This window comes from Corvus kubaryi, unplaced genomic scaffold (assembly GCF_017639235.1).
Source record: "Corvus kubaryi isolate FWS band 111438036 unplaced genomic scaffold, C.kubaryi_AGA036_p1.0 37387, whole genome shotgun sequence".
NCBI classification, from domain to species: Eukaryota; Metazoa; Chordata; class Aves; order Passeriformes; family Corvidae; genus Corvus; species Corvus kubaryi.
In genome coordinates this window covers 11,692,871-11,713,209 of record NW_024581129.1, presented here as the reverse complement: position 1 = coordinate 11,713,209, position 20,339 = coordinate 11,692,871, and the positions used below count along the sequence as shown (strand labels likewise).

Here is a 20,339-nt window from a genome sequence, read left to right as displayed (position 1 = left end):
ACAGTGCAACAAAAGCACTGCAACTGCTGGGGCTTGTTCTTAGCAGAGAATCAATGATAATACATTTTATTTCTCAAGAACTGGTTTGATTTTACTATAACTGCTTCTTTCTACTGCTGAAACATATTTAAGCCTGAAAACAATAACTGTGCTTGTGAGTCAGGTGTCCTTCTGACATTTGCATGTGTTATATGTTTCCATCTACTCTCGGTGAGCAGCAGCCTGATGTGCCTTGATCAAGTAATTCCTTATTTTGAACCATGTCTTATGTTGTACTTTTTTTGCAGCTTGGTTAAATATTCATTTATTTTGTTCTTTTTGATACTGAGAGATTAGATCATGTTAAACAACAGCAGGAAAAGTAATTTTTGATTGGGCAGTCCAATTGCTTTGCAACTCAGACTACAAAGACAGAATAAACTTTGTAATCTCTAAAATGGTAGCAGTTATTAGGTGGCATGTTGATTTTCAGACCCCTACAATTATAGATCTTTCAGGTGTTACAAAGCTAGTGCTTGCCGTTTTTATTGAATTTTATAATCTAATGGAGGGTTATGATACATAAAAAAATTGAAGTCAATATCAATAAGATTGTCTCCAAATTAAATAGCAGGTGTTTGCGTTTTTCCTTTTATTTTTATTTTTTTACTGCAAGTAAAAATAGCTGGGAATAAAAAAAATCGACAGGGAATAATTCTGTAGCAACTACTGGAAAATATGTTCTGGGTAGAATCTCCTCCACTGTTCATAGGAGGAACGGTATTGCAATAGTACGGCATTTTCTTCTCATTGTTGCTGACAGATTTGTTCTAATGCTGCCTCCAAACCATACAAGCCTTAGCTTATCTCAGCTTGCAGTCACAATGTTGACACACATATATCATAATCTCAGTCATCTGAAGATGTACACTCTTGGTGAAGGCAAATTCTGTATTTTTTCAGCCGTCATTTATTTTATTATCTATATCCTTAACTGTTCTATCTGTGGTAATCATACGTTTTATGGTCAAAAGCGATTCCTTATCTCTGTAGGTCGGTTCTTATGATGTGTCCACACTTCTAAAGACTACTGTTAGTAATTCCTAAAGCTCTTAGAGAAGTGATTAGGGAGTCATGATTGCTCACAAATTGAGTCTTTTTTCTGCTTGACACTGATCCTGTGATAGTCTCCCCACTTAATCCTCACCAGCAATTTGCCTATAGTTGCAGCTAACAGGAGGTGATTAGAGGGGAGTTGCCCGCTGCCTTTTTACTTCTGTTGTAGTGGCACGTCAGAGGCTACTGAATCAAAGCTGTTTTCCTATTAACTCAACACCTCCTAATGCATTAGAGCCACTTTTATCTAATAACAGTGTTCAGCTTCCAGCACTATTTTAATGTGGCTTGGGATTCCTTTTAAAACATCACAATGAGCATTTTTAAAATTAGAGAACAAAAAGCATAAAGCAGAATACCTAAAGATGAAAGCAAAATAATGACACTAACAGGTCTCATCTTTTATCAGCACATGCATGTAACCCCGATTAAAATTACAGACAATTGTCGCCCTGCATCAATAGACAAGCAGACTCCACTTTCTCTAAACAGTACTTTAATTGCAAGCCTGGTGACAGGTAACTGATGTCATACTTTTGAAGTGATAATGGCATGCATTTACAAGTGAGAACAGCACCAATGAAAGGGTGACAATGGAGAGTTAACTTTTCCAGGTAATATTTACAAGGAAGGAGAATATGAAAGGCCTCAGTGAAAATTTCTAAATATTTACTACTTATTATTTTGACCCACTTCTAAAACATATCAAGGCTATTTGGGTTAATTTTTTTATTGGTATGATACAGAATCTTCACCCCAAGCCTACATTCTCTGCTTTTATAAGCTTTGTTTTTTAAAAAAGCACTGTTTTATACTTTGCTACTTTATTGACAGAGCTGTTAATTATTTCAAACTGTTCTAAAGACACTATAGGAATGGATTTAAAAATAATTCTGCAGTGACATACAACGTGAAAAATGTCCAGCTGCTATCATTTAAACTTCCTTATCTCCTTTCTATTCTTGAGGCTTACTTTGATGATAATAAAGGTGTGTTTCAGGAATACCTTAGTGAATATATTTTAATTAATATTTTACATGCTCTAGAGCAGATAAAATGAGCTAGTTATTTTAGCATGCATTAGCAATTTGAAGTGGACTGCTAAAATATAGGAAAACACACTGAGTGCGTGTGGGCTCGGGCTCAGCCAGCTCATCCCATTGAGAGCCACAGATGCCTCAAAAATGTCACCTGTCATGACTATTAACTGTCTAATTTGATCCTGCAGGACAAGAAAAACAAAACTGGACAACGTTTTCTGCTTTCAGGCTGTTGAGAGATAATTTCCTATGCAGTGCACATGTATAGATAAATAAATGCATCTGTCTATCCTGAAATTGTAAAATGTGTCCATTTCTGAATGTGCCACAGGTCTGTCATGTACGTTGATATGTCTCGAAACACATTTTCTGCAAAAACAATAAATGTTGCTTTGCTCTGTGGGTTTGGTTTTTTGTTTGGTGTTGTTTGGTTGTTTGCTTGTTTGTTTTGGGGGGTTTTTTAAGAGAAATATAAAGTGTGGGAAAATCCTGGTGCCAGTGTTATGTGCCTATTTTCATTTGGGCTGCCAGGGTAGAAAGAAAGCCTGAACCAGATCACTCCAGAATTCCAGCTCCTTATTTTGCCTCTCACATATTGCTGTTGTCCTGCTGGAGCTGTCACCTACATAGAAAAGACTTTCCCATTACAAGACGAGATGTGCTAGTCCAAAAATTCCCACCTTGTGTTAAATCCTTTGGAATGGGGTTGGATCCATGGGGGAATCCAAGATGTAACTGAATTCTGACACAGAACCCATTTTGTAGGAAACGTTTTCTTGAGGAGCCCTGTTATTCCTTGGTCATTATAGTTTGTCTTCAATTGTATCTTGTGTTTCTCGTTTTTAATATGGCTGCAAAAATGTATCCCATAAATTTTTATAAGAGAGCCAAGTAATAACACCTATCATTTGTCTTTTCTTGGAAATGGAAGACATGAATAGACTGCTTTCTCTTGTATATTTATTTTTGGTTTTTCTTTATGTGGCAAATACTAAACATTAAAAATATCACAAATGCTATTATATAGAAACTGATGAGCTTTTGGTCTTTTAAAACGCTAAGCAAAAAACCCCAAAATTTAAAAAAAGGCCTCTCAGAACTATTTCTGGATTGGTTTTCATGCTTTTTGAAGGTACTGGATGCAGAACCATAGAAAATAAATGTAGTCTCTTTGCAAGACACATCACTGAGAACTGGCAGGACATCAGTCTTCCAGACTTGCTGAGTGTCCAGGTCTTTAAAGTCTGTTTTGTTTATTTAAGTAGTTAATGTGCCTTAGTTGTAGGGTGAAATACTGCCAATTCATTATTTTTAGGGACACTGCATTATAACCTTTGTTTCCTATTATTCTGTGCCATTTTCATAGAAAATGGAGCCTCTCTGATTTTTCTGAAGTGCTGTTGAAATAGCTGGAATTTTAGATTTGCACAGTTACGTAGGCAAAAACTATTTTAGGTCATTAGCTGGTAATTGTTATTGGGGAATGCATTATTTTTGTATTTCTTAAACTTAATGAGAACGTATTTATCGAAAAGGCAGATTTCTATATCATGTCAACAGCTTTTGTAACTTTGTTCAACTTCTTTTCTTTCCATCTTTGCTTTTTTTAGAAGGCTTGAGGTAATGGACAGCTGTAGCAGAGAAGTAGAACAGTGTTTAATTGGTGATTGCAGGCTAGAAATGTGCAAAGTCTGCACAGATATGGAAGGGTACAAAATTGCTGCCCTGAAGGAGCAGGACTGTTAATGATGGGTAAAGGTGAAAAAAAATAGTGTGAGATGGATGAAATGTGAATGGCTTCAGATTTCATTGTATTAACAGCTTCCTGTAGTTTTCCCAAAGATTAATTATAAAATTGGCCATTGCAGGACTTTGTTCTTTCATCCTCAAAGTCCTACTTTGAGTCCTACAAATGCCCTACTCCATCTAATGCAACACGGTTTTTTTCCTGGGGATGCTGTGGGTATCCCACATTCTGTTTGGGACTGGAAGGGATTTTTAGTTCCGAGGAAAGGCTCAGGACATGTTGTGAGGCTGTCAGGATGAAAACTGTGTGCACAGCCTCCCCTGCCACGGGCTCTGGAAGGAAAACCCAGGTGTGCAAAGCCGAAAGGGACAAGGACTGCCAGGCTCTCAGAATGCATCTGCCCTGTGCCCACCGTGAATCCCAAGCCAAGCCCAGCTCTGTTTGCAGCCTCAGACCCTCCTGAGCTGGGGCACTGGCATGCAGGCCCTTTTCCTTCTCTTTCAGGGAATCAGCTGTTAGCACACTGATGTTCTGCTGCCTTCACAGCGCAGTTCCTTGCTTCACAATGGCTGTTTAAATACCATTGGGATGTCCTGCTTTCACAGCCTGTGATTGTAGGATAAAAAAGAAAAACTGGTAAGGGGAGGAGGGAAGTCTGCTTTGGCAATTTCCACGGCAAAAATCCTGTTTGGTCCCTAAGAGTAAAATTGAATTGTGTTGTAGTGAAGTATGGTGTGTAATACAGGCATGGAACATCAAACAGTGACCTTTGGTGTTACCTGTGTTCCTTTTTCCTTTGGAGGTCAGGCTTTACTCTATCTGGGTAGGCCTGGTTGGCAGGTAGTTTTAGAGTCTCATTTCTGAGAAAAGGCTTTTAAAAATTGCAGTGCAATGAGCAGTGCTGTTATCGAGGCCCAGACTGTCTTTTAGTGAAGTCAGGCCTGTAATGTTCATGCTACCACAGTTTTAGGGGTGTGGAAGCAGGGCGGGCTTCAGTGACTCCATAAGTGATGGGACTGAGCAACTAAGGCTGATATTTGGACTGCTCTTGTGGTACTTTTATAATAAACTCTTAGAGAACTTCTATTTTTTTTGAGCATGTATTAAAAATTATAAACCCAAAGCATTTCTAGCACTTTTGCTGTCTGCACTCTCCAGAGGACGGTCAGTAAAAGGCTGATAGAATCTTCTCCTTTTGTATCTCCCATTACTCTCTTGGCTGCTTCTGCTAGAGAGTGGAAAAATATGGCTCCATCCTCATCCAGGTCCTGGGGGAAATAAGATTTAACACTGCAAGGAATAGGGAGCTCCTGCCCTTCCTTGTACCTGTGTGAGTGTTTGTGCAGCTGCTCACTGAACCAAATCAGGAAACTCATATGGGTGGAGCTAAGCAATTTGCTCTGGCCAAAGTCAAATCCCCAGTCTTGTTCACCCCTGTTCCTCTGTAGATTTGAGGGGGTACCTGTGAGAGGGCCCTGCAGAGGCCAGTGGGGGCCAGGAGCAGCTGCAGGACTGGCACCACTTTTGGAAACAGCTCCTCCTGCAAACTCGTCATTGAGTCATGGCAATATTAGAGAGAGGAAAGAAGGAAAAGAAGTAAAAAAAATAAAGTGACTGGGTAGATTCAGGAATGTTTTTATGTTTCCTGTAACCATACAGAATTTTTTAAAATTTGTGCAGTGCTCGTTTATTTATATTCAAATCAGGACAGCTCAAAGCAGGAAGCTCCAAACTGCATTTGGAACTTCACATGGCCTGTATAGGACATTGTAAGTCCTTCCTTAACTAAACAGCAAATATGATGTGTTTGGACAGTGGCTGATGCCATGGAAATGGAGTCTCAACCTTGAAGATTTCTTATCTAGCTGTTAGCACAAGGATTGTTTATAGGAGAATGAATTTTAGCTTTCTCTTTTAAATGTCTGGGGTTGTGTTTCTTTGTTGTGTTTTCTTTTTCCTCAATAACATTCAAGTTTACCTTTTTTTTTCCTTTTTATTTTTTTCATTTCAACAGATTGGGATGCAGAATTTGGTCCATTATTTAATTCTTTCTTTTTCTTCCTGAAATTATCTGTGGTTAGCTTACGTAAGTTGGTATATATAAAAACCAAAATCCTATATAAGCAAGCAATATTGACAGTCTAAGGCAGAAGTTATTCTGATGACTGATTTACTCCACAACATTATTCAGGTTCATGAAAAACTTCTATAGAGTTTCAAGGGTATTTTTCTTATTTTAATTTTATGCTTTAGTTTAAAAACTACATAGAATTTATGGGGTTTTTTGGTGGGAAATAGTTGTTTGATGTAAAATTCTCGAAACTCCATTGCCAATATTTTAGAGCATTTATTTTGTCCTTTGGTCAAAGATTCTTCCTCAGGAGCAAAGACCAAGTAATAAGTAGATGAGAGATAATGTGCCTTTTGCAAGGATATTGTCTTAATCCTCTGCAGAGAGATGCTGAAGTAAACTGTAAGATGGAATATCTGTGCTATATCTGGAAAGTTTTTTTTTTTTAAATGTGTTACTGTTTATCAACTTCAGCCTTTCTGTTGCTTTCAAAGCTGTTTCTGTAAAAGCATCTGAATGCTTTAATGACTTTTTCCATATATGTAAGACCCAGGGTTCACTAATAACAAACCTGTTCGACAATCCAGTTTTACCTTTTCCTTGACAGGCAGATACATGACATGCTGGCTCTTTAGTGTTTTACAGAGAGAGGGAAAACATATATTTACTAAAATAAAAAGTCCCAAACACTGTATCGTTAAGGAGGGATTACCTTATGAAGAACTGATTTAAAAACCCGAAAAGTTTGTACAGTCAGCACGGCTATGCTAATAATTCTTTTCCCAGACGCACCAAGACCTCAATTTCCTCACAGCAGTGAGTCTATTTCCTCACAATAGAAGACACCAGATTGTACTGGGATAGCCAAGTGGAAGATAATCACCTCTGAAATGCTTATTGTCTCTAATACCTTGGAAAAGTGACTTGGTTTCACGGATTCTAATATCATATATGTTTCTTTCTGTAAAACAGTAAAAGGTAAGCGGTTTTGGTTTGCTCCCACTTGCAACAGTCTTGGTCCTTTCCTGAGGATCTTTTAGGGTCATTATTTAGGTTGTGATAACTTTTAGAGATTCAAGTGTGAAAGCTACAGGCAAAGATTATTCTGCCTTATCCTTTGAAGGTTAACTAAAGATTGCGGGACTTTGGGGGTATAATTTGGACAACTGTAAGACTGATAAGAGTATTTGCTTCTGTGATGGGTTTGGTAGAAGTGTCTTGAATAGTCAGCCCCTCGGGAAATGTGTTGCTCTAAACCAAAATAAATTTGGTTTGCAAACAGACTCAGAAGATTTTTTTGAGAACTGGCGTAACACGTGCCCAGTGGATGATGTTCCAAGTAAAGGAGTAGTCATTTTTATAATTTTCTGTTCCTCAACATTTCCACCCTAGACCTACAGGATTAACAATGTAATATGTTGTATAAGAGTTAAAATGGGCAATGAAGTGAGGATGTGCAGTTCAGAAAAAAAAAAAATCAAACCCTTTTATTGGATCTGTGCAGTGTTTTAGGAAGAGACTCTTGGCTGTCTGCCATCCCCACTGTTCCTGATACCTGGCTGACACTCAGTCTGGAAAAGAGAGACTCTGAGGTGGCTGTGGGGAAACACCCACAGGAGGTTGTGTGGCTCAGGAGTGAGAGTATCTGGAACAGAAATAGCTCATTCCATTCCTGGGCTGGTACCACCACTCTGTCTGCTGGTTCTAAATCATATAAACCCAGGATCCACCGCAGAGACACCATAACGGAGCCCTCTGCTCCCGGCTGCTTTGCTGTGTGCTTTTCATCAGGTTCTTCAACATTCCAAAACTTTAGATCAAACAAGAGGGGTTACTGAATGTACAGAATACTTGTTCATCTCGGGACAGCTGCAGGCTGAGCAGAGTAGGAGGCTAGAAAGTTTTTTTTGAGCAGTATCATATAGTTTTGCTTTCTTTCCACTTTCTTCGCCAATTTTACAAAATCTAGTTATGGATAAAAAAGATGAGGAGCTCACACATAAAGCCAAGAATTTATTATTAATGTATTTGAGATCTGAAGTCTTGTCAAGGAGTTATTAATAGTACAGTTTTAATTTTTACAAAAAGGATAACAATCTATTATGGAACAAGTCTCCAGAATAATAAAGCAGTCAAAATTGATGCCTGAGTAATTGATGCCCTCCATTCTCGCAGATGGGGACATATAAATGCCTCTTGTTGATGCCTCACAGGGTTGTGTCAGCAAGTCTGGATTTTTCAGAGAAATGGAAGGAACATGGAGACATTGTTGTCTCAGCACTGTTCAAAACTGTGTGATACCTGTTATTTCACAGAGAGGTCATGCTGTACATGCCTTCTGGAACTCAGTTCTGCCTGGTGTTCTGTTTTATCCTATAGCTGTTTACTTTGACCCCTCTCAGTATTGAATGTGATGTGTCATATTATTAAGCATATATATCTCCACTGTGGGAACTTCAGAGTTGCCTTTTCCTTCAGTTTTGACTCCTAAAGCATCTTTTCTATACCTAATAAAATCATACCAGCTTTTAGTCCTTTAATCCTCTTTTTGTTTTTCTCATCATATCACAATATTGTTGATTCTTTCTGCAGAGAGATAGGAAGTTTGCAGTGTTGTCTGTTGCATAAAGTCACAGCAGAAATAATCTGTATTTATCACATGCCTTATTTATATTTCATCATAACTGCTTTTTCTGGGCTCTGCTTTGATGGTAAATGAAAAGGTCTTTTCTGTTCTAGGGAAGCATTACTTAATAATGTATAGAATTTGGAATGGACTTATGCTATGTGTTCTGTGACTCCTACGTCTTGATTTCTGTTGTTCCCAGCATTTGGGTTGCAGTTAATTTCCACTAAACAGCCAGAAATATCTGTGAGTTGGTTCAAAGCAAAACTACATTATCTCAGCTGTCTGTTCATTATGGGAAATTATAGGAAGGTAAGGAAATACTAAAAGTAATAGGAGGCCATGGTGTCTGGTTTGTCAAAGGAGATGTATAATTCGCTTTGTATATAAGTGTTTGAATTTTCCAAGTTCATGGGTTTGGAAAGCACCTCAACACAGACTATCCGGAAGTTTAATTATCTTATTCTGTTAGGTTAAATTACTAAACGGCTTCTTCAAAGATGCTGTTTTGTGTTTGAATAAACATAATATGCAAAAATGTGGAAATTGCTCCTAGTATGACACCCAAGTGGGATATGGTGGCTTTGTGGTGTCATATTTTGAGAAGTTATTTAAAGACACACAAAAGGACACTGTCACTCTGTTATTAATGTTAAAAATTGTTGATGCTGTGTGAAGTGTGTTTTTTCTAATTAGAGGAAAGCTGTAGAGTACCATTTCCATAATCAACATGGGAACAGAAACTCAGCAAAATTTCATGTATTTGCACTGAAACTGCTCTTCAGCAACATAAAAATGGCTTTTATAACATAAAGGCTGTAATTAGAGTAAGTCAAATCAGTTGGAAACGATTAAAGCCAGAACAGACTAAGCTGCCTTCTAAATATTTGTCTGGAGATTAGCCCCACTCTTACAGCCCCTGAGAAGCATCTTTGATTTACTTATAATGCTTGACGTGGCAAAGATAATCCTGCAGAAGGCAAATGAACACAAATTTAGATGTGCTGTTTGGCTCTCTTTGTTGATTTGACAGGGGGCAGCATATTGGAAGCGATGTTGGAGAAATGAATATAGGGTCACATAAGACAAATTGCTTAACACCCCCCCACCCCCCTCCCTGATCATAATTTTAAATTCTTTAAAAACTGTCCTCATTCTTTGAAGCTTTTAGGAGGCGCTTTAGAAGTCCATGTGGAATAATTTTCCGCGTGTCTATGCGACAGTTGATGTCAGTCTCATTGTATTTAAAATTATAGTCCTGAGATGGAACTTTCTGCTTGTTGCTTGTCTGACATCAGCTATTAAAATGCAAGTAAAGCTTGGCAGGTATATATTTGAAGAAGAAAAGAAATTATGTAAGAATATGAGGATTGTTAATATTAATCAGCTAGTTGAGGAGGAATGGTGGTTTACTCTGTGGACAAGTTCTGCTGGAAAAACGAACAAACAAAACAGACTTTGGGTGGCCGGTTTCTTACTGACACCCCTTAGTGCACTTTTGGTAACCAGAAAGTAAAAGAGAGAGAGAACTACTGGGGTTGGTAAACTGTAAACATGGATTGGCCATCTCATTGGCTTGTAGATTTAATGACATCAGCAGAAAGGAACTGTTATAAAAGCCAGCCTGTATTTTGGGATGACGATGAACCTCCACATTATTGCTAACCCTTGATTGCACCAGGTATAACAGCAGAGAATAGTGAAAATTGTCAAGCACATAAAGCTGAACGATTTGGTGTGAGTTTGGAATGTTTGGTATAGATCAAGTTCTTACTTTGTGTAGTTTTCCTTTCATTTATAATCTCCACACCATCCCAAACTTTTTGTTTAGCTGGTGAAAATATAATCAGCGTAATGTATTCTCTTACTGAATTTTAAACAAGACCATTAAAACTCCTTTAACGTGCTAAAGTAAGCTTCAGAGAGGGTTTCCATTTCATCTTTACTGAGCTGAGGCTGTAGCACTCTTTCCCTTTGCGCCACAGTGAGAGTCTGTCAATAATTCAATAGCCATGGCCTTGATGGGCCAAGGCCTAACTTAGACTTTAAACAGAGCCAAGCAGCTTGTCAAAGTGTGATGTGCTGTCAATGCCTGACTGATCTATACTGCATGAATTCTCCCTCAGCTCTTGATGTATCCCTGGGAATAAAAAGAAAGCAATTTCAGAAGTAGACCTAGTGTGAAACACCTGTTTGTTTGGAATTTTTAATAAGGGAAAGTTGTGTTAGTAATGAAGCTCAATGAAGTCATTGCATTTTTGCTTAGAGGACCCAGGCTAAATTTGTCTTTAATGGCACTGGTGTGTTTTCACTTCTGTCAGGAAAAGAAGTCACTGTATTTGTAAATATGTTAGTGCCTTAGAGCAAGTTCATTTGGAGCAAGACTTAATAACTAATGACAAGTAATCCAAATGCTTAATCCAAATTACCTATTTGCATCTTTCAGTTTTATTGATATGATGTTATTAACACTCAGTGTTGCAGTAAAGAAACCTTTTCAGAGCTATTTGTTTTCAGGTTTTCCCCCACACAGTAAGTGACATATATGATGCATTTGCATCCTTTCTAAGCGCTCTACATTGAATTTGCTTGTATTTTATGTTTTACTTGGAAGCTGAGAAATTACTTGTTTTTCTAAGAAAATAGTTTAGAAAAGAAGTAGAGCTAACGTGGTAATGAGTTGTATTCCACTCCTCTCACATTTTATAGTTAAATTTAAAAGCAGAGTTATATCTAAGGTGCCTTTGAAAAGCTGTAGGAAAGATTAAATAAAGTTTTACAATAGTTGTCTAAGAATCAAAGAGCTAGTGTTATTAAATGTATATTTATTTATATTTCAGAGCATTTGAATTTCAGTCATTGTGTTGCTAAGCTGCTTTTTTGATAATTTTTATTGGTTTTTAAAGGATAAAAGTAATATTGTTGTTCTCACTCAAAATGCATTTGTATTGCCATTGTCTTCTTTACAAATTCATGTCTTAAGAAGTTTCCATATCTGCTGTAGGTTTTAAGAGACATTTAGGTTCTCAGCCTTCAGGTACTTTTTTAATGGAGACACAAGAGAATAATAGAAAAATAAGCATGGCCCTTTTAACATTTTCAAAATGCTGAAAACTTGTGCAATGGATTAGATAAAGGGTTTTTTTGGTTCTTTTTTTGTCACGCTTGTTATATATTTTAATTTTAAATATCTTACTCCCTAAGTCGTTATTTTTCAGAAAAGTTGATTTCATTACTTGGTTTGCATTAATGGTGCTGCAGCTTTCATCCTTTGCACAGTGAAGCAGAGGAAACAATGCAAAATATGGTTAATAATGTTTCTAACTAAGACTTTATTTTAGTGTGTGGGTGCCTCTTACTCAAGCATGTAAAAGAATTGCAGCCCCCACTGCAGACTGTTGAATGGAGAGAAGCCAGTTTTTCTCTAAAAAAGCAATCAAAAAGGGGAATTGTGCTTTCCTGTTTTCTGAGCTGCTCCTTAAACTACCCATTAAATGGTCCTACTCCGTTTTGGTCAAAGTGAAGCTGATTTGCTTAACTTAGAGCTGAGAACTGTGTACAGGGCTGTTGATCTGTGGCAGGGCTTGTGTTGATGCTGGGTAAGTGATGCTCTATATTGAGCAGCCAGGCAATGGCCTTTGCATGAAACAAACTTCACACCCCATCAATTTACCTGTGTTGCTAGAGGTGCTGTGTGCTCATTGCACTTGACAATGTGCAGAGTAATTATATCGGTGCAACAGTTTTCATGGCAATAATCTTTTTGTTATGAAAAATTGTGCATGTTGGACTTTATAGTCTTTGACAGTTTGGGCCTGTGATCTTCCAAATAATTATGCTTCAAGATTAAGTAAGCACTTTTGACTCTGGCTGCATAGTTGTACAGAAGTAAGGAAAGCAAAATAATCCTTTTTTTTTTTTTTTTTTTTTTTTTTACTTTGAAAAATGCTGTAGGCCTTGGGTGATGGGCTGAAGACTGTCAATGAGATTGTTACACACCATCATAAGCTGAGCAGAGAATGAACTTGACAAGAATAAGAAAGTATCCTGTATGTAGTGCTGTGTATGAAGTGCAGGCAAGGTGAAAATACATGATTGAATATTAGCACGCTTGCAAAAATATAAATTAAAGCCACTCGTCTGGGATTGAAGTGGAATGAGGGCTTCTTCACTCTGACTGTTGGTTACATTTTTGGCTTTTCTGCTTAGCTGGGCAAGTAGAATTTGGTTGGTTTTCAAAGCTGATCTGTAGAATTTTTGGAACACACTTGTTGTGCAGACAGCTCTTTGCTCCGCCCAATTGAATCAGATATTCCTCAGAAGCCTAATGCATTATCTGGGCATGTATCTATGTCTGAATAGTTGTACCATGCACGTGGCAGCAACTTTTGCTAGAATTAAGGTCTTCTAAGACCATTTTTAGCAAGTGACATTCAAGGCTTTATCTCCATGAATTTTCCTTGTCCTGGTGCACAAATTGGCCACTGGATACCTGGGCAAGACTCACCAGCTTTTGTCATCGCAGGTCTAGAGGGGTGGAAATCCACTCTTTGCAGACCTTTGCAGTTCTCTTTGTATGTGACAGAAGTAAGGAAGCTCTTGTAATCACCCCAGGATCACCAATCTTCAGAACTGTGGGATAACTGTGATTTTCTGTTTTAGAAGATATTAGTGAGGTTTCCCAGCTGGTGCTCATGGCAAAAGTAACTTTTGCAAATAACAGAAAAGGTAAACAACATGCAACCCCTAGTTTTATCTAAACAATATTTATTATTTAGGAGAAAGGAAATATTTTCTGGTTTTTTCCCCCATCCTCTTCTCCCATTAAAAAAAAAAAAAAAAATTAAATTATTCTTGCCTATTTTAGCTACTAAAAGGTTCTAAAAACACCACATGAAATACCAAATGCACTAAATCCTTGAGCATGTGTTATCTGTTATTGTTAGTTCTGAACATCTTGATTTCTCTTTGGATTTTAGTGTGTGTTTGGTAATTACTCACAGGCACCTTTTGCTAATGTACTCAGAAGAGAATCCTCTGGGTTTCCTGATGCTGCCTTTCCATACAGAACTATCTAAGTCCTACAAATGAACAGAACTCTCTTAGCTTTGGAGTAGAGAAGGAACTACATTTGTGGAACCCTGGGTGTAGCGTGAGTTTGGAAACAGCCTTGCTTATCGTACCAAATCGTTGGAAGCTCTCTATCTGGGTAGCACAAGGAGCTGCAATGGCTAGGTGAAAGTGAATAAAAATGAGGAGACTTGCAAACTGCTTTTGCTCCAGGGCTGGTTTTAATGAGCTTGTCCCTAATGAGTTGTCCCTGCAACTAGCTTCAGGCCTAAACAGATGAGGCAGGGGTTCTGCTAAATTTTTGATGGGATTTGCACTGGTTTTATGAGCAAGCAAGCAGTAGAGAGTGCAAAGTTGCGTCATGAATCTTTTACAAGAGTGGATTGTTGTCCGTCTTGTCAATAGGAATTGTAAGACTTGATTGCTAATAGAAGACATGCCACACGCTGGTTGTACCAACAAGCTTGAATAAATGAGGAACTATGCATGGCAAGGGAAGATTTGGTTTGTAAGGTGCAGGGACTCAGTGACCAGTAGGTGATGCTTTTTCAAAGCTACTCTCACCTTATGTTATTGATTAGTGAAGGGTGGTGGCTCTTACCAGGTGTAGTCACTTCCAGAGCCTGTGTTGGGCACAGGAAGTCAGGCTCACATGGACCATGTTGTGTTTCTTCTAATGCAGAGATGGGTTAAAAAATTCATTCATCATTTGACGTTTTTGTGTTCTAAGTCTTGTATGGGTAGTTTAAACATGGATTTCTCACTGTGTTCTTTAACAGCCTTTTGGCTCTGGAAGTAGAATAGAACTTTTTTTTGAGACTCTCTTCAATTTGAGAGATTCCTTTTGATGTTTCCATTGTCTATTATTACTACTAAGAACTATGTAAAAAAGTATTTCTTAGGTTTAACTTATCCGACAAGATTTTCCCAGCTGCTTAGGTGGTTACAGAAATGCGGTTTAATCTCCTTTATTGAATTTCACATCAGCTTTTGACACTCAGGCTTTCAGACAGTGGGAAAGTTTGCTAATGTCTTGAGAGTTTTGTTTCCACTGTATAAGTGTTATCTGGCAAGTGTAGGAAAAACGTAACTTTTTTGAAAAATAATGTTTCTTAGGTCAATTAACGTCTTGCATTGTTCCGTAAGTGTTATTTGACTTCTTGTCTTCTGTATAATTTTGTTTAAAATTATGTGGTGGAAGGAAGATAAATACATATTGTTGGGGTTTTGCAGAGTTAAACTGAAAAGTACTTGTGGGAGTAAAAATTGAAATAAGTAACTAAGATATAATTCTTTTATAATTATGTTACTCCATAAAGTTGAGCAACTGATTAACAATTGCATTACAATTTTCTCATTTTTTTCATAAGTGTGAATAGCAGAAACACATTCATCAGGTAATTCAAAGATTATCCTGTTCAATGTTTATTCATGTCTCCATTGTATTTAATTGAAATGCAAAGTCATGGTAAATGAGGCCAGGACTTATTATGTCAAGTTTGTTCCTTAAAATACAACATTTTCTTTTCCTGTGTTTTAATTTTTTCCTTTTTTCCCTGCTGCTGCTTTTTATTTCTCCCATGCATACCTTGTTTTTGTTTCTTTTTTTTCTCCTAATCTAATTCTCACTTATTTATTTTTCTAATACTTGGTCTTTATAAGGTAAATGGAATGAGGAAACAGTATGTTCATGTGAGGAAAACTGCAGAGACTGGCTGAAATGGCTTGTCAGAAGTAATGGGGAGGATCTCAGAACAAATGTTGTGTCATTTTACAGGAGAGGAAATGAGTCAAAATACTTGTAAAGGCTGTTCTTAACTAAACCAAACTTTAATAGATGTAGATATTGTGTCAATGTAGATAAAGTGACCTTCTTGCGAGACATCTGAGGTGGCATCAACTAGAAATGACAGGTCTGTGAATCAAATGAGACAATGAGAACCTGAATCAAAATTTCAAATTATTTCATTCCATTTTAGCAATGTATTGTGTTTTCTTTGTTGAATACCAGAGCACTCCATCCAGAATTTTTCATAGCAAGGTTCTAGTGAACTTTGTTTCATGAACTATGTGTGAAGAGTAGCAATATTTCACTCTAGGGTTTTAGTAAATGATGTATAACTTCTGCTCTCACCATTGCATTTTAGAGCTAAGTCAAATAACAGACTTCCAAACCTATTTTTTCCACTGTTTTAATAGGTCACATCATATTGCTTAACTGTTCTTCCTCAGATATCCTGAGTACTTTGCAAGTCTTCAACCTATTTTATCACAGCTCTTCCCTCCTTGCCTCCTGCTGTGTCTGCATTTGTTTTTCTTGCAGCTAGAAATTAAACCAAGCAATTTCTGCTGAGTTTGCCATAGATATGTGGTTCTATAAACAGGAACAGACTTTCGGAGATGTGTGAAAAATGCTATTTTTTTGATTCAGGTGGATAATGTAACTACTTTGACTGAAGAGAAGATCTGCCCTTCATTTTAAAATTTAGAATTTCAGATCTGTCTCCAAATCAGTGTTTGAAAAGCTTTATGGGAATACAGTTCTCTTAAATTTTCTCTGGCTCAAAAGTGAAACAGCAGGGAGAGAGAGGTGTCATCACAGGAGCATTTAACACTCTTCAAAGACACAAGTAAATTCTTCTAGATAAAAGAGAAACATGAAGTTAGGTTTTCTGGTGGTCAGGTCATTTCTGAAGAAGACTAAAATAATAAGCCTCTGTTGCTGATTTTGATTAATGTGTGATTTTTCTCGGTGATTTCAAGTGCTGCTCTTAGCCAGCCCAAAGAGCAGGATCACAAGCACATGGAAGCATTCCACGTTCTCGGGGGAGCACAATGTCAGCAGCTCTGAAGGACAGGGACTGGAGCCACACTTCAAGGGAAAATAATCCTTCATTCCCATTAGACCTGCTTTTGGAGGGGTTGATTAAAGAAGAGAAGCGGCTTTGATTGTCTGCGCGTTTCAGTTGCATTGTTTCTCAATTTCACTTTCTTGGATACATAATCAGACTGTGAGAGGTTCCCCCTGCCTTCAGCAGTGCCTTTGAGTGCTTGGCAGGCAAGTTTACACCCCCTCACTGGGGTAGGAGCTGCCTAAGGGTTTGTGCTTTCCCTGAGAGATCTGTGGGGATCACTTTTGGGCAGATGTGTGGTGGTTTCCCCTTCCAGGATCTGGGGTTTCATCAGGAAGAACGTATGTGAAGCTTTTGTCCCTGGTGAGCTGGGGTGTACCTGGTCATCTTCAGCAGCAAAACCAAGTGTTCTTGTCTCACTTAGCAGTTTTTATAAAGCCAAATTCTCAGAAGAGCTGATGATTGGCTTTTAGAAAGAAGTTTACTTTTTGCAAGGCCTCAACAGAAACTAGAAACTAAGATGTGTTTTTAAATTTGGCCTTTATTTTGAGGCTGAATGAATGAATGTGAAATTGCTCATTCCCAGCTAAGCCACAGAAGAGGTTTACAAAATGAAGATTGTTTTCTTCAATCGCTTGAGTTTTTTGCATTTTGTTTTCCTGTTTGTGCCTTGTGAGAAATGACCTCTCTTTGCCTTTCCCTGCTCTGTCCTGAGATGTGGTTGTCATCAGGACAGCAGCAAAAATTAGTGCTTCCCATGTAGTTCTGATCATTTTAGTATAGTCCTAAATTAATTTTAACAAGGAAAAAAAGTCTTTCACTTAGTTACTGTATTGTGGTTGATTTAGAAATGCAACCTGAGGCACCATTTTCCTCTCTAAATGCTAAGTAAACTTAGGTTTGGTTTTTTGATGAAGTTGCTGTTCAATCAGCAGGAAAAGCTTACCATTGCTGTGTCAATGAAGGCGCTGGAAAAATTACAGTACATTCCTTCTTTTTCATCCCTTCCTGCAGTAATTTTGTAACTGTTGTCCTTTCAACTACACAAGAAGGGTTCCTCTGTTCTCATAGGGCAGGGTTTAAGAATAGGTAGAGATGCTGCTTTCTTAGAAACATGTTAAATTGGTTTCTATGGCTTATATAAATGCCAAATGCCCTTAGCTTTATGAGAATTTTTAATCTATTGGTTATCTTTCTGTCATATCTTTTTTCCCCTCAATTTTAGTGTCTTTTAAATACTGAATACCTGGAGAATTTTCCTTAAAATTAATTATACATAGGTGTGCTAGGTTGTGTTCTGGCCTGTATTAAATATAGAGCAGTACAACTTTGGTGAAGTCACGGAAGATTCATGTCACATGCCAAGGTTTTCATGCTGTAGGTTTCCATTTGTACATTTAAAATGGCTCCTGACAGACTATTGGACTGACAACACAGAAACATTTTTTTGTCTGTCAAGTAGATTGTGGCCCAGAGTGAATTGTTCTCCAAAGCAGCCTGGTTCAATGTTCTCCAGGACCTCTTCCCTTAATCCCATCACACCGTGCTCGGCTCCCAGCGCTCCTCCTGGGATATGCACAGAGGAACTGGAAATTCAGATGTGTTTTAAAATGTCTGAGGGTATGGATAGGGGTGGTCAGCCTTTTTCAGAAATATCAGAGCTGGTGCATTCACTGGATTGTCTGAGCAAAGCAAGAACAAAGGTAAATTTGAGCAGTCTGGATGTCCCCTGGTGACTGCTCTTTCCAGCATTATTCCTTGGAAAGTGTCCTTTTCATGAGACATCAGGGCTATCAAATAACTCAGTTATTTAAATAATAGTAAAAATGGGTTTTGTAGTACTGATTATGAAATTAGGTTTATTAACTTTATTAGCTAATTTTGCTTTCTTCATTGGGAACAGGCTCCCTGAGCGTTACAGTGTAAGAGTGCAATGTGCTCCATCACAGCCCCAAACAGCCTGTATCAAATCCTTATCTCTTTCAGCTGAGACCGCTGGCCAGCCCTGCTCCTCACCTCCCAATTCCCTAATCTAATCTAGCTCTGTGGGGTTTGTGGGGGTTCATTTAAGCAGCAGAAGCTGTGCTAGAATTGTTACATGTGCCAGCAGCGATTTGTGCCATCTGGGTACAGAAAAAAGAGGTTAGTACTACTACGGAGAAAGATCTTTATTCTATTACTAAACCAATATAATTCAAGAGTGGCTGCAGAGCAAGTGGAAACTGAGAAATGGGCAGCTCTGTAGTTCTAGTGAAATGTCAAAGTATAATGAAACACGGGAAACGTACTGCTTCATGGTTGCTCCAAGTTAACAAGCAGGTGGCAGCAGTAAATATGTATATAAATAACAATATGGATGAAATGTCAAGGTTTCCAGCTGGCTTTGTAAAGGCATTTCAGGAATATTATACTTAGGGTTACAATGCAGCATGACCACTCAATTATCATTTCAAAATGTATATATTTACAGTAAGAGCTTAGGTATCCTCAGGTTTTATCATGCTTAAAATTTAGATTCTGACTGAAAACAGCCTAAGAGCTTGGGAAACCCCAAACCATGCTGCATGTTTTATGGGAGACTTGGTTCCATCTGACATCTTGTTATTTCACATAATGAAACCTGCAGAGTTTCTACCTGTACCTTTTAAAAATGAATGTAGACTAAGACAACGTGTGTATAATGTTACTGAGCTCTGTGTGGAGACCTGTCTGCATGCCAAGCCCATAAACTTACAGGTGATGAAAAATGCAGTGAGGGCCTTTGCTGGCTGGGACAGAAGTTCATGCGCAGAGACCTTTCAAACTGGAGAGCAAAAAATTGTCAGTGCTCTCTTTAGGACACTCCAGTCTCACGCTTAGAGTTCTACCTTCTGCTATCAATTCAATAATTTTATTAGCTTTGAGGAAAGCAGTCCTCTATGATCAACATTATAAAAATTTCACAATAGAGAGCATCAAAGAAAAAGAAGAAAAAGCATTCTAAAATAGATTTTTTTTTTTTTTTTTTTGTATTTAACTTGTGGCCGATCACACCACCTTCTCTGAAAGAGCTCTGACATGTTTCAGAAACTTTCAACTCAAATATTCCTAGTTAAGTTGCAATTAAGTCACATATTGATTGGAAAAGTAGTTAATAATGACAGTGACCTCCTAACAAAGCCTCTAAAGCCAAATACGTTAACAGTTGTTAAACAACACTTGAATTTTATTTGCTGTGTTGGTCCTTTAGAGAGCAGCATTAGCATTGCCTTGGGTTTCATCCCAGTTTCTGAAGATCAAGGGGCTTTGTTTACATTTTAGCATTTTGTAAATATGAGATGGGCACAAACTATTTTCTACATAGTGATATTATAGGGATAAATTAGACTTATGTCAAGAACTAGGACATTCTGCTCTGACACTATTGCCTTTATTAAATACTTTTAAAAGACAAGTAATGAAATTATGAAGTCCTTAAAACTAAAGACTACCAGTCCATTAACAGGATTTAGTACAGTAGGTGCTGGTAAGTTACAGACTGGGATTGTCAAAATCAACTTGTAACTGGTTACTGAGTTATTGTAACTAAAGCAGATCTCCTTATAATGCAGAGTCACTTAAGCACACCTGTTATGTTGATGTATCACTAGTTTTATGGACCTGGATTAATTCCAGAGTAAACCATGAGCATTGTGCTGAAAGGCTGTAAACATAGATACAAGTCATTCATCTAGAAATCCCCAAGCATAATTTGCCAACGGGCTAAGTGCCTCAAGTATTTTACCTTTTTTGATGTAGCAAGATGCTACTACTCTGCATTCTGTAATGCTCAGGGTGACAGGAGAGGTGACAAGGTTTT

The 20,339-nt window shown here is 37.8% G+C and overlaps 1 protein-coding gene across 27 annotated transcripts in view; it reads left to right on the top strand.

Annotated features, from left to right (window-relative positions):
* RBFOX1 (RNA binding fox-1 homolog 1) overlaps positions 1–20,339 on the top strand; it is a 1,110,759-nt gene that overhangs the window by 928,871 nt on the left and 161,549 nt on the right. The gene's annotated exons all lie outside the window — the stretch shown is intronic.